Genomic DNA, 12,761 nt, shown 5'->3' on the forward strand with positions numbered 1-12,761 from the left:
AGTAAGGAGAATGGAAACAATGGAAATGAAAACACATTTTCTAGATACTAAACATAACAGGCTAAACTCCTGTCTAAAGAAGTCTTATCTCACCCAAAGTCTTCTGCAGCATTTCCAGCCAAGGGTGGTTGTGGTTCTATTTTCAGAAATGTAAATGCACTCACTGCCCATTTACTTCCTCGGTGCAGGATGAGGAGGTGTCTTCTTGGTTCCCCAAATGCCCTCCAAAAGGTTGCTGGGCTATATCTTAAGATATGGTTCTCTTCTTCTCCTGTGAATTCCTTTTTAAAATTCTTACAATCCTTCACCTGCATTGAGGTTAGACAGATGATGGGAGAACCATTGTGAATGAAACAATTCTTAATGTATATTTCAACAGAGACAGGAGAATAAAAATCTCTTGTCTGACAGAAAACTGTCAGGTCTGCCTTGAAACAGACTTTCAAATATATTTTCAGTCTATATAGGGAGCTCCTTACATAGTATGTGTACATGTATCAGAGGGGTAGCCATGTTAGTCTGGATCTGTAAAAGCAGCAAAGAGTCCTGTGACACCTTATAGACTAACAGAAGTTTTGGAGCATGAGCTTTCGTGAGTGAATACCCACTTTTTCGGCTACATGTAGTGGAAATTTCCAGGGGCAGGTATATATATGCAAGCAAGAAGCATGCTGGAGATAACAAGGTTAGTTCAATCAGGGAGGATGAGGCCCTGTTCTAGCAGTTGAGGTGTGAAAACCAAGGGAGGAGAAACTGGTTTTGTAATTGGCAAGCCATTCACAGTCTTTGTTTAATCATGAGCTGATGGTGTCAAATTTGCAGATGAACTGAAGCTCAGCAGTTTCTCTTTGAAGTCTGGTCCTGAAGTTCATCTTCTCGTGGTCCAAAACTTCTGTTAGTCTATAAGGTGCCACACGACTCTTTGCTGCTTCTATGTGTACATATATTTCATAACAATATTAATGACCAGTGTGACCCGGGATTTCATTTATGACCTCACATGACATTCTTTAGTGAACCAGAATGTGTAAACCAGAATCAGGACATTCTTGTAAGCCTCTTGCAAGTTGGCATTAAGATTCTTGGGTCACACCTACAAAATGTATAAGTAGCATTAGTGTTGCTGTCTTTTGGGGGACAGGTATTAAATCAATGCACCTTTTCCATCTCAAGTGGTTTTTGAACTGAAATGTAGAGACAACAGTATATGTGTGTGTTTAATGTACGTTAAAGAAAAGTGCTATTGAAATGAAGCCGAGACCTCGTCCAGTTAATGGAGGACAGCCAGACTGACTCAGAATTATGTGCTGGTGACTGACACCTGAGAAAGGGCTGCCAGGGGGGAAGGGCAAGTGGGGCAATTTGCCCCGGGCCCTGGGCCCCAGAGGGACCCCCTCGAGAATATAGTATTTTATAGTATTGCAACTTTTTTTATGGAAGGGGCCCCTGAAATTGCTTTGTCCCAGACCTGCTGAATCCTCTGGGCAGCCCTGACCTGAGATACTTTGTCAAACTTTTTTGAGATGTTACTTTTACATTACTTTCACATGTAGCCCCTCTAGCGGGTAATTTTCTCTCAGTTACATATAGTAGTTTCCTATGATCTTAAACCTAGATTTTCACAGGTAGAGAGATGGACACATGGTTGGGAAATTACCTGGATTGGTTTTCTGTGGGATTTTTAAGAATTCATCATGGGCAGAGTCTGTGCCTGAAAATATAAGTTACCATTTATCTGCACAGGCTGCCTGGGCCCAGTGCAAGGTCACTGATGTCTGCAGCCTACTCTGGGAAAGGGTCACAAGATGAAGCAATGCAGACTTCACACAGAGCATGAAGACTATAAACATTCATGGACAGCCAAGGTGAACACCAACTGCTGTTTGCTCACTGGTGAGCACTCTCTAAGGGCAAAGAAAGTAAGGAAGCAGCTGGCATAATGGGCACTGCATCCTCTGGCCACAGAAGGAGAACTATCATAATAGCCTATTGCCACGCCATAAGAGAAAGCCACATTGGTGTCTGTCAGAGTAGAAAGGCTATGATGGGGCTAATGCAGGTCAAAGCACTTATGTAGTGCATGAATGGTTGAAAGAGGATATATTAAATGATCTGGGCATACAGCCCTCTGAGTCTTCACCTACCAGTGTTCATTAGCATATGGAAATCACTCATTACCATGGGCTAATAGGGTCCGCACTCTCAGATAAGTACTTGGAAAAAGTGGAACATTTTCAGAAGCATTCAGCATCCCAGGACACACCCACACAACCACCCCAGCATGGCTGATGCGTCAGCCATAGGATGTGCTGGATAGTTTCGTGGGTGTGGAATTGATTTTGGATATTGCAAACGCATTGGAGATGAGATCCCAAAGAAAAAGACACAAGATCAAGGGCCAGTTCAGAGAGGGATGTCATCATGGTTATTGGGAACCAATCAAGAGTGCATTGTTTAAAGAAAAGACTTGCAAAGTTCCGGCTAACCCATTTGATTGAGGTTACATTTTCCTAGCTGTTGTGACTTAGAACTTTAACCTTCCCATCCCACAGGTCAGCATTCTGTTTCACAACTTTTCTTCATGAATTTGTCTCTTTGAATCTGTTCTTGTGCTAGGCAATCTGGGAGGTGCAATCTACATCTATTTGCATCTTATGAAAATTCTTGTCAGGAAAACTTTAATTCAGTACATGTAAATTATTTTGACGGACCATTTTCTGATACATTAGTGAGCAACTGCAGACATGAAGGCCCCAGCTCTGTTTGTATTGTTGAAAAGATTGCTGCCTTTGAAAAAAAATTAAACAACACATTAGTAGGAATACTAAGAGAAATTACCAGCCTCGTTTATTTGACTAGACAATAGGTTTATTACTCTGTGCTGCATAATTATTATTAGAGAATACATTCTGGTCCACTTGATCTTGGATAGGAATAATACTTTATTGCAGGGTTGTTGTAGCCATGTCAGTCCCAGGATATTAGAGAGACAATGTGGGTGAGGTAAGATCTTTTATTGTACCAACTTATAGACTCATAGACTTTAGGGTCAGAAGGGACCAATATGATCATCTAGTCTGACCTCCTGCACAAAGCAGGCCACAGAACCCTACCCATCCACTTCTATAACAAACCCCTAACCTATGTCCGAGTTATTGAAGTCTTCAAATTGTGGTTTAAGACCTCAAGCTGCAGAGAATCCACCAGCAAGTGACCCTTGCCCCACGCTGCAGAGGAAGGCGAAAAACCTCCAGGGTTTCTGCCAATCTGCCCCAGATGAAAATTCCTTCCCAACCCCAAATATGGCGATCAGCTAAACCCTGAGCTTGAGGGCAAGACTCACCAGCCAGCACTCAGGAAAGAATTCTCTGCAGTAACTCAGATCCCACCCCATCCAACATCCCATCACAGACCACTGGGCATACTTATCTGCTGATAATCAAAGATCAATTGCCAAAATTAAGCTATCCCATCATACCATCCCTTCCATAAACTTATCAAGCTTAGTCTTAAAGCCAGATATGTCTTTTGTCCCCACTACTCCCCTTGGAAGGCTGTTCCAGAACTTCACTCCTCTAATGGTTAGAAACCTTCGTCTAATTTCAAGTCTAAACTTCCTAGTGTCCAGTTTATATCCATTTGTTCTTGTGTCTACATTGGTACTAAGCTTAAATAATTCCTCTCCCTCCCTAATATTAATCCCTCTGATATATTTATAAAGAGTAAGCATATCCCCCCTCAGCCTTCTTTTGGCCAGGCTAAACAAGCCAAGCTCTTTGAGTCTCCTTTCATAAGGCAGGTTTTCCGTTCCTCGGATCATCCTAGTAGCCCATCTCTGAACCTGTTCCAGTTTGAATTCATCCGAATTCATTCATTCAAACTTCACCCACCTTCTCTCTCTTATAACAAAATATTTGAAAGTATAAGGAAGAAGCTATTGCCAAGTTTGTATATGAATGTAAAAATCAATCAGAAAGGTCATAGCAACTTCTGAATTATATTTAAAAGGTGAGGGAGGGGGGAGAGAAAGGAGAGTGTGCTTTGAATATGATTTTGTCCAATTGATCACATTTACATTAGTTTTTCCTTGGTGAGAATTGCATCCTTTTCCATTTCAATTAAATGTTGGTATTTGTAAGAATGGCATTTGACAACATAATGTCAAAAGGTTACATAGAAAATGTTTTAAGTTCAGACATGGTATCATTAACATTTTAAAATGCAGGCACTATGGGCTGGAGATCAAATAACCACAGGAATACTGCCCTCCCACCCACACCCACACATCCAGTTTGCAAAACATAATTATTCCTGCTAGATAACTGGAAAAATGTGTTGAGCAGATTTGTCCCTAATCTATTTTTTTTAAAAGAAAAAGATTGATCTAGAACACAAGTATTTAAAAAGTGATGTTTGTTGTTTTTGTATGGTAACACTGGGCTCCACTGAGTTAGATGCTGATTCAACCCTGGCCCAAGAGAGTTTACAGTTAACTTGAAACAGAGTGTATCAGAATTATAGTCTTGTGATTGTCAGAATTTATCACCAGAACAAAAGGGAGGGGAGCACAATCTCACAAAAAGTTAAGAAGATTGGGAAGACTGAGTAGTAGGAAACAAAGTTTTGTGAAAGGAGAAAGGTAAAGGAAATCAAAAAAGTTTGTGCCCTTTTTAGTTTCTTAATAAGGTTAAAAATGAAAAAAAGGGCCGGAAAGTCTTTTTTTTTCTGCTTGGTTTTTTTTTTTTTTTTTTTTTTTTTTTTTTTTTTTTTTTTACAATAGACATTCCGATGCTGACTACTTTGTTTTCTGAGGAAGACTTTCTGGATAATTCCAGACGTAGTAAAATTATTACTTCTCTGTATATGCCTCCAATATTCCCCCGTTCCACATGCAGCCTCCAACAGCACCCAGCTTGTTCTCCTTGCTCATTTCCCCCAGTGAAATCAGGATCAGGAGGCAAGATTTTCAGAAGTCACTGGTGATTTTTGGTGCCCAGTTTAACACACCTTAAAGGGATGTGATTTTTAGAAAGTTTTAAGCATCCACCCTTTGAAAAACCAGGCCTCTATGATATGTCTCAAGTTGGCACCCAAAAAATCACTTCTAAAAATCTCAGCTAAACTTCACAACTCACCTTCCTTGCTGGAAGCTTTTACTCCTAATACATTCTATGAATCAACAGCTAAGTAGCAGTGATAAAAGAATACAATGTCATTTCTATAGCTTATATTCAAAAGTGTATTAATTATAAGCAAATTATATTTAAGAGTAGATGTTGAAAAATACATCCTTGAAACAATAAATCGACATAATTTAAAAATGTATACACATTCCAATGTATCTTGGTGGTGGGATGTTTGGGGCACATGACAAAGTCGGAGTGGTACAGCACAGGAAGGCTACACATTACAGTTGAAAAGTCTCTTAAGATTTTTTCTTCTATAAACCAGGGCTTAATGGTGGGTACCTCCATGGGATAATGCTACATTAGCCAGTACTGTCAACTCCAAGCATTCAAAAATCAAAAGTCATGCCTCTCAAAAATCATGAGATTGACTTAACAGTCATGTGACTTTAAAATAATAATAAAAGTTGGGCCTTTTTATTTGCGTTCTGTGTTTCTGGACACTTAGGGCTCATGTTTTCAATCTTTCCTCTGCAACTATGATGATTAGAAACTTACTTAAAAAAATAAAAAGTAAAATCTGAGATTCTCATATAATCACCAGGCTCCAGCAGGTGGGGCTTTATGAGAAACATCAAATGCGAGAATTGCATTAAAAATCACGTGATGTGGCAACAATCATAATCAGAATATCCTAGTGTCATGTGACAATGGGAAAGACTCACAGAAAGAGCCAATTTCTTTTAATGCTGAACAAGGAACTTTTGTAGAAGAATAATTATAAAAGAAACAATACTGCCATTAACGCTATTATCTCTCTACTTCACTGTAGAGCTTCTGCCTAGAATCTTCCCCATCCTACACCTGCCTGGCTTCCAGTGACAGAGTTAAAGAAACAGAACACATTATTTTCTATCTGCTATTTCTTCTACATAAATAATCTTTATAAAAATTAAAAGTTAATTAGAAATTATAGATCCAGACGAATCTCCAGCTTCACTATTCAGACAGATCTGGTCGTCTTCTGGCCTCAAGGATAGTTTTGTTCAGTTGACTCATTTGAATAATCAAATCTCTAAAGTGTAGTAGATTTCACTTCTCAAGAGGTTTATGCTATTATTCTGATTGCTCCAAAGGTAGGTCTCTTTTCTCAACAGAATTATCTCCTTTTGCTAAGGCTGGTGTGCATACCAGTTCCAGTAGGCTCACACAGCAATTCATATATATGCATTGCTAGGTCTGTATATCATAACAGATAGTTTGGTATCTTTTCACATGTCATGTTCAGCACTTTCATATGTGCATTAGAAATTTCTAGTTGTACACCCATCAGCAAGATTTCCACTTTGAACTGCATGCTAGAGAACCTCAGAGATCTCTAACACACATGCAGTTCAGTAGCTAGCTTTGCTTTGCAGGGCCTTTTCCTCTCCTGCCAGATCACCACCTTCTCTGATACCAGGCAGTATTTCCCTTTCTGCTGCCAGCAGGGATACCAGGTTTTTCCTTTTCCCCAAACTTAAGAATGCTTAGGTGAGTGGCTGCATTTACCAGAGGTTTTTAAATCTTCAAACTAGCTATAGGTTCAAGGGTCCTCTCTGGAATTTTGTTTTTAGAAAAGTAGATGCAATCTGGAAGCCTTTCAGTGTCAAGTTGTGGCACACTCTCTCCTTCACTCCCCCAACCCTACAGGGTTCTTCAAACCCTAATCTTCACACTTAACCCAGGGAGAAAGAGAAGAGGGACTAGCTTTTATTCTACTCAGGTTCTTATACTGCCCTCATCACTGAAAGATGTGGGCACCTTTTCGTAGTGCATTAAGCGATGTGACTAACATCTGTCACAAACGGTTCGTTCTTTCACACATCCCCAGGAGAGAATGGTATGTGCAGTGCTGAGGAGATTTTTTGGTACAGTTTTGATTTTTAATGTTTATTTTTCTGATTTCACCCTTGTTTCACTCAAGACAGCTCAGGGAGGTGTAAAGTACAATTCCTGTCCAGACTGGCCCTCTGCACCCAGATGGAGGAATTGCCCTGAGGGAGGTCAGAAAGCATCGCCACCACCTGACATCCTTTAGGGTTCTCAGGGCCAGAGCAGCTTTAAGTTGTGGTTGGAATCCTCCAGGTGGAGGATACTGATCAGATGTGATGTACAACAGCATCCTGACCCAAGCCACCTCCACAGTCAGCACCACGTCTGTAGGCTCACAGGCAGAAGGCTGCTTGCTGCTACTTCTGCAAATCCTTTATGCCTACCACAGGCTTTATGCCCCCGTATTTGGACTCAGCACCGGACAAAACCGGAACTTCCTCACCTGGCAATGCATGATCCTGTCATTTGGTCACATGGACAGCCCCATCCATCCCAGGCAGTCTCCTTTTTTACCTCTCTCCTGTAACCCTTCTGCCAAGTCCCAATGGCAGCATTAAGGGACAGCTTCAGTCTGTCTCTTACTTCTCTAAAATAAATTCGATGATGTTTCGAGCCCCAGCCCAGAGCCATGCTCCTACTTCTGGCTCTGGAAAGTTAAAACACAACCCTTCTTGGCCACTTTTGCAGGTGATTCTTTCCAACTCAATGTGAATCCTTGAGAACATGGAACCACAACTATATTTCTATTGGTTGGAAAAAGGAAATACAAACAAAATAAATATGATAACGGTATACATTTAGGTACTACCAAATGAGCAAAACCCAGTGGTCAGTATTACAGTTCCTAGTATTACTTGTCTTGTTTACTGCGATGCAGAATTCTTAGTAACAACAACAATCCCCATCCCCTCAAACCTTATTCACAGGTCCAATTAGACCCTGTAGTAGGGTGTCAATGGGTGCCTGCCTGCTCCAATCCAGAGAAGTTGGTACCAGCTTCAGAATGTGAAGCTACCTGGTCCAGTTCTATGATGACAGCTCCTTGCTGCTAAGTCAGCATTTGTGCAACCACTGTGGCTCCAGGCTCACAGAATCACACCACACAAGGTTCAGAATCATGAGGTAGGGAAGCCAAAGCAAAACAGGAATTTTGGACAGACTCTTTACTCTTTAGGATAAAGCAAAACAGGACCCTTGGATGGAGTCCTTTACACTCCACTGTTGATCTTCAGTCCTAGTGCTAAACCAGAGTCCACAACCTGTAAACTCAGGTTGACCTGCTTGTTCCAGGCCGTGTCTCACAAAATTCCTGTACAATTTTTCTACTATCATATATTCAATCAGCACACAGACAATTTCCAGCTAAAGCAATTACACAGTATGTGGTACTATGGGTCAGAGTGACAGTACCCATCTCTGTGGTGCCCCCTTGTGGCCCAACAGGGCACTACTCATTCTGACATGGGGTCCCTCTGATGATGCTTCTCACAGGTCTGGTGCAGTGATACTTTAGCCTTCTGGCCAAGGCACACTTGAGTCCCATTTCTTCCAGAGTATTAAGGTCCAAAAATAAAAGAATATTATGAACTTAAAACTAGGGTCATCTGGGAAATATTTGATAGGACCCTGTCCTACTCGGAGCCTATCTTCATGCAGTCAGTCCCCCAGTCAATCTTCCTGGACCTGGTCATTGCATCTATCAGGAGGTTCATCTAGGCAGCAAGCTGTCTCAGACTCTTGGCTGAAACCAGGCTTCTCTCAACAAGCAAAAAGCACAGCTTTGCTCTCCTGCCTGGCCAGCCCCAAACTGAGTTTGGTCTCCTTCTTTAACTCCCCTCTTGACATGTGCTCCAGGTGTAGGGGAGCCGAGCCAATTGGGTCCACAGGCCCTCAGGCCCCCCACCAGCCAGGAAGGGGTTAATATCTGCCTCATCACACATTCTCCCGCTCAGGAGCGGGTTTAAGATACTGGTGTCCTCTGCCAACTCTCCTCCATCTTGAAAAATAAATCACCATTGCAATGAGTGCTCCCTGCCCTATGCTGAACAAGAAGGGTACCTCTCATGAGTCAGGGGATGGCATCCTTTATGGCACCGAGCCACCGCAGAGGGGTATGGTCAGTAACCAAGGTAAATGCTGTCCTGAGAAACTAGTAGCAGAGCACTTCCATGGCCCCCTTTACTGCAAAGTCTTCCTTCTCAATAACAGAGTAGGCTGTCTCTTGGGGAAAGAGTTTCCTGCTCAGGTAAAGGACTGGATGTTCTTCCGCATTGACTACCTGGGACAAGACAGCTCCCAACCTTACTTCGGGCATCCATTTGGAGGATGAACTCCTTGGTAAAGTCTGGCCAGTTTAAAACAGGTTTCCTACAGAGGTGAACCTTAAGGGTCAGGAAGGCTTTTCTGCAGGCCTCTGTCCAGCAGACCTTTCTAGGGCTGCTGCCTTTAGGATTTGAGAAAGGCCACCATGGATGAGACCTCAGGTACAAATTGGCGTTAATATCCTGCCAGCCCCAGGAATCATTGTCCCTGATGCTTTGAGATTGGAGTAGGACAGGCTTGCAAGGCCTGGACCTTATCTACAAAGGGTTGCACTTGGCCTTACCTTATGTATACCCCCAGTATGTTGTTTCATCCTTGTCTATATGGTATTTTGCAGGGCTTGCCATTAATACAGCTTTCTCTAGGGACTGGAGGACAGCTGTATCTGCTTCAGGTGATCATCCTAATTCTGGCTATAACTAATAACATTGTCCAGGTAAGATGCAGCATAAACCACATGGGATTGAAGGACCCTGCCCATCAGCCACTGAAATGTTGCTGGGGCCTCATGGAAGCCAAATGGCATGGTTTGGAACTGGTCTAACCCATAAAGTGTTGCAAAGGCTGTTTTTCCCCCAAGATTCTGGAGTGGGAGGGCTTTACTAATACCTTTTCATAAAGTCCAAGGTGGTAATACATAGGGCCTTGACCAAACAATCCAGTAATTTGCTTACTAGAGGCATAGGCTGTGTGTCAAATTTTGAGATAGGGTTGATTTTTCTGAAGTCTATACAGAAGGGGGTTGTGCCTTTCTGTTTGGGCAGAAAACTGGGCTTCTCAAGTCAATATGTGACTCCTCATCTCCCTCATCTTCCTGAGAAAAAGTAGAGGTGTTTTCCTGATCTGTTGTCCCAGTTCTGTCTGTTTATGATGGGAATCCTAGTGTGTACACCCCACTGGTGCCAAAAAGACTGTGGAGCATGTAGCTACCAGTCAAGATTCGAACCAAGGTTGCTTCTTTGCCTGATGTCCATCAAAGGGCATGACATGGGCCAAGGACACAATTTCCTGGTGGTATGGCTAGGGCACCAGGAATTGGGACTGGACTTTCCTCATTTGATGGTCTCTCTCTGGATAATACAGCCATTCATTCTAGATTTCAAACCATGGAAAGATCTGAACTTCCTGGGGGTTTACTACTTCCTCATTCATGACTGTATATAGGCCTGGCTCAAGGTTTTGTCATCCCTTTGCTCCTGTATGAAGTTGGAGAACCTTGTAAGTGCATCAGTTTCTGATATCAGGCTGACCGCTGTCTCTGTGTGAGAATGGATGTCTAGGGAAGTGTCTGGTTAGCCAGAAGTCCCTTTGCCTGGTCTGTCTGTCTCTCCTATCTAGATTAGATCTATTAGGCCCTGCTCCTGAGGAAATAGGGGTTGAGTTTCCAGCACTGTGTGGAGGTCTCGAAAACCTCTTTCAGAGTTCCCCCAAATGGTCTGAGCCTCAGATCTCAATAACTGGGCAGGCAAGTGATAGGGTCAGACCAACCACTTGAGACTGGGTATGTTGAGCTTATGCTGAGCTGTATCCATGTGCTGGGGTATGACTTTGTTTTTCTCAGGAGGCCTGGAAGATGTTACCAAGTACTACCTCACCAGGGTTTGATTACATCCCAAGTGTACCAACCCCACCACCTCTGTTTCATTTGCACTAAGAGGGATGGTCAATGTGACCTGTCTTCTGCAGTCCAGACTTGTACAATACTGCACTCTCTAAGGGGGCAGCCCCAATACCCTGGCCCTGGGCATCTTCACAGAAAGCAAGGGCATTGCCCCTGGTGACCGGAGTCAAGACCTGTTCCTAACTTGGGGTAACCTTCTGGACTGCAAAGAGGTTTTCACTTGAGGGGCAGGGATTGCTCAGGGATTCTTGGACATTCTCTGTCCTGCAACCTTTTGGTGCCATTTAAGTCACCAACTGAGACCCTGCAGTTTCCTTGACACCCATTAGGACTGAGCTCCTAAGAAATTCTTCTCTTCCTGGAAGTGTTGGGGGAGGGTCTCCTTGAAGATCTCCTAAATGGCCCAGCATGGCAGCTTGAGATCCAGGCAATGATAGGCAACTTGATTTGCCTAATCAAATATGAGGCTGCCAGGATGCCCACTGTTCCACTGGCCACTGCACTGCCACCATTGCCACCCATTGAAATGTCTCAAGAAAGGCCTCTTCATTGTTTGTGGGCCCCATCTGTGTGAGTCAGCAGGGTCAGTGCAAGGAAGTTTTGCGCCCTAAGCAAAACTTCCACCTTGCGCCACCCCTCACAGCTAACCCTGCTGACTGCCCCCCCGTGGCAGCTAACCATGCCCACTCACCCCTCCCACCCGAGAAGCACCCCGCCTCCGCAGCAGCTAACCCCACCCGGTACGGCAGCTAACCCACCCCCCAACCCGGGGAGCCCCTCCTCGCAGCAACTATCCCCCATTGAAAGCCCCCCCCGGCAGCTAACCTGGCCCGGGGAGCCCCCCCCATGGAAGCTAACCCCATCCCCCTCCATGGCAGCTAACACTGCCTGGGGAGCCCCCCCTCCACAGCAGCTAACCCCGCCCAGGGAGCCTGCCCCAGCTCTCCTCCACTGAGCATGCAGTTACACCGGTGCTGCTCTAATTCTCCTCCCCTCCCAGGCTTGTGGCACTGATTGGAGGAGACTTAGAGTGGGGGCTGTGTGCTCAGCAGAGGAGGCAGAGTGGAGGTGATCTGGGGCAGGGAGCGGTTCCCCTGTGCACCCTCTCCCGTTACTGCAGGCGGCCCGCCTGCCCCCACACCCCAGCTCACTTCCACTCCACCACCTCGCCTGAGTGGGCTTTTAGGTGCCCTCAACCACTAGACACCCTAGGCGGCCATCTAGTTTGCCTGCATACTTGCACTGGCCCTGTGAGTAAGACTGGTCCAGCTGAAGGCAGCATAGCTGCATGAGACCCACAGAGGAAGACCTAGTTATTGTGGGAGATTTTAACGGCGTGTACACTTGGTATACGAGCTGCTTACCGGACAGACAGTTCCTGAATGAGCTGCTTCTTCTGGGTGACTAGTTGTTGTAAGTGTAAGCAGAGTCAGGATAAGCTCTACCCTGACATCTGGTGGAAAGAATTTCAGAGAGTGTATTTGCATAGGCACGCCTACCCTATCCCAGACTGCTGAGCTGTGGGACTGCTTGGTGACAAATGACTCACCCTCAGTTGGGTGGTACTTGCTAGACAAGGGACATGGGTTCCAAAACCCAGTGAATTGAGAGAGGCTGGGGACAGGTATCTGTGCCTGGTGGTGCAGTCTCCTTGTGGAGCCAGAAGCACCAGTTCCAACCCCTCCTCTCTCCACTGTGGAATGTCAGAGTTGATTTTTATTCCCTCAAGAATCTAAATACAGGTTAATGAGCTGAATTCACTTTGGGCTAATGGTGCACTAGCACTGGGGCTCCCCCACTAAGAGCTGAGATCACTA

The sequence above is a fragment of the Gopherus evgoodei genome, chromosome 1 (genome assembly GCF_007399415.2).
Source record: "Gopherus evgoodei ecotype Sinaloan lineage chromosome 1, rGopEvg1_v1.p, whole genome shotgun sequence".
Lineage (NCBI taxonomy): Eukaryota > Metazoa > Chordata > Testudines > Testudinidae > Gopherus > Gopherus evgoodei.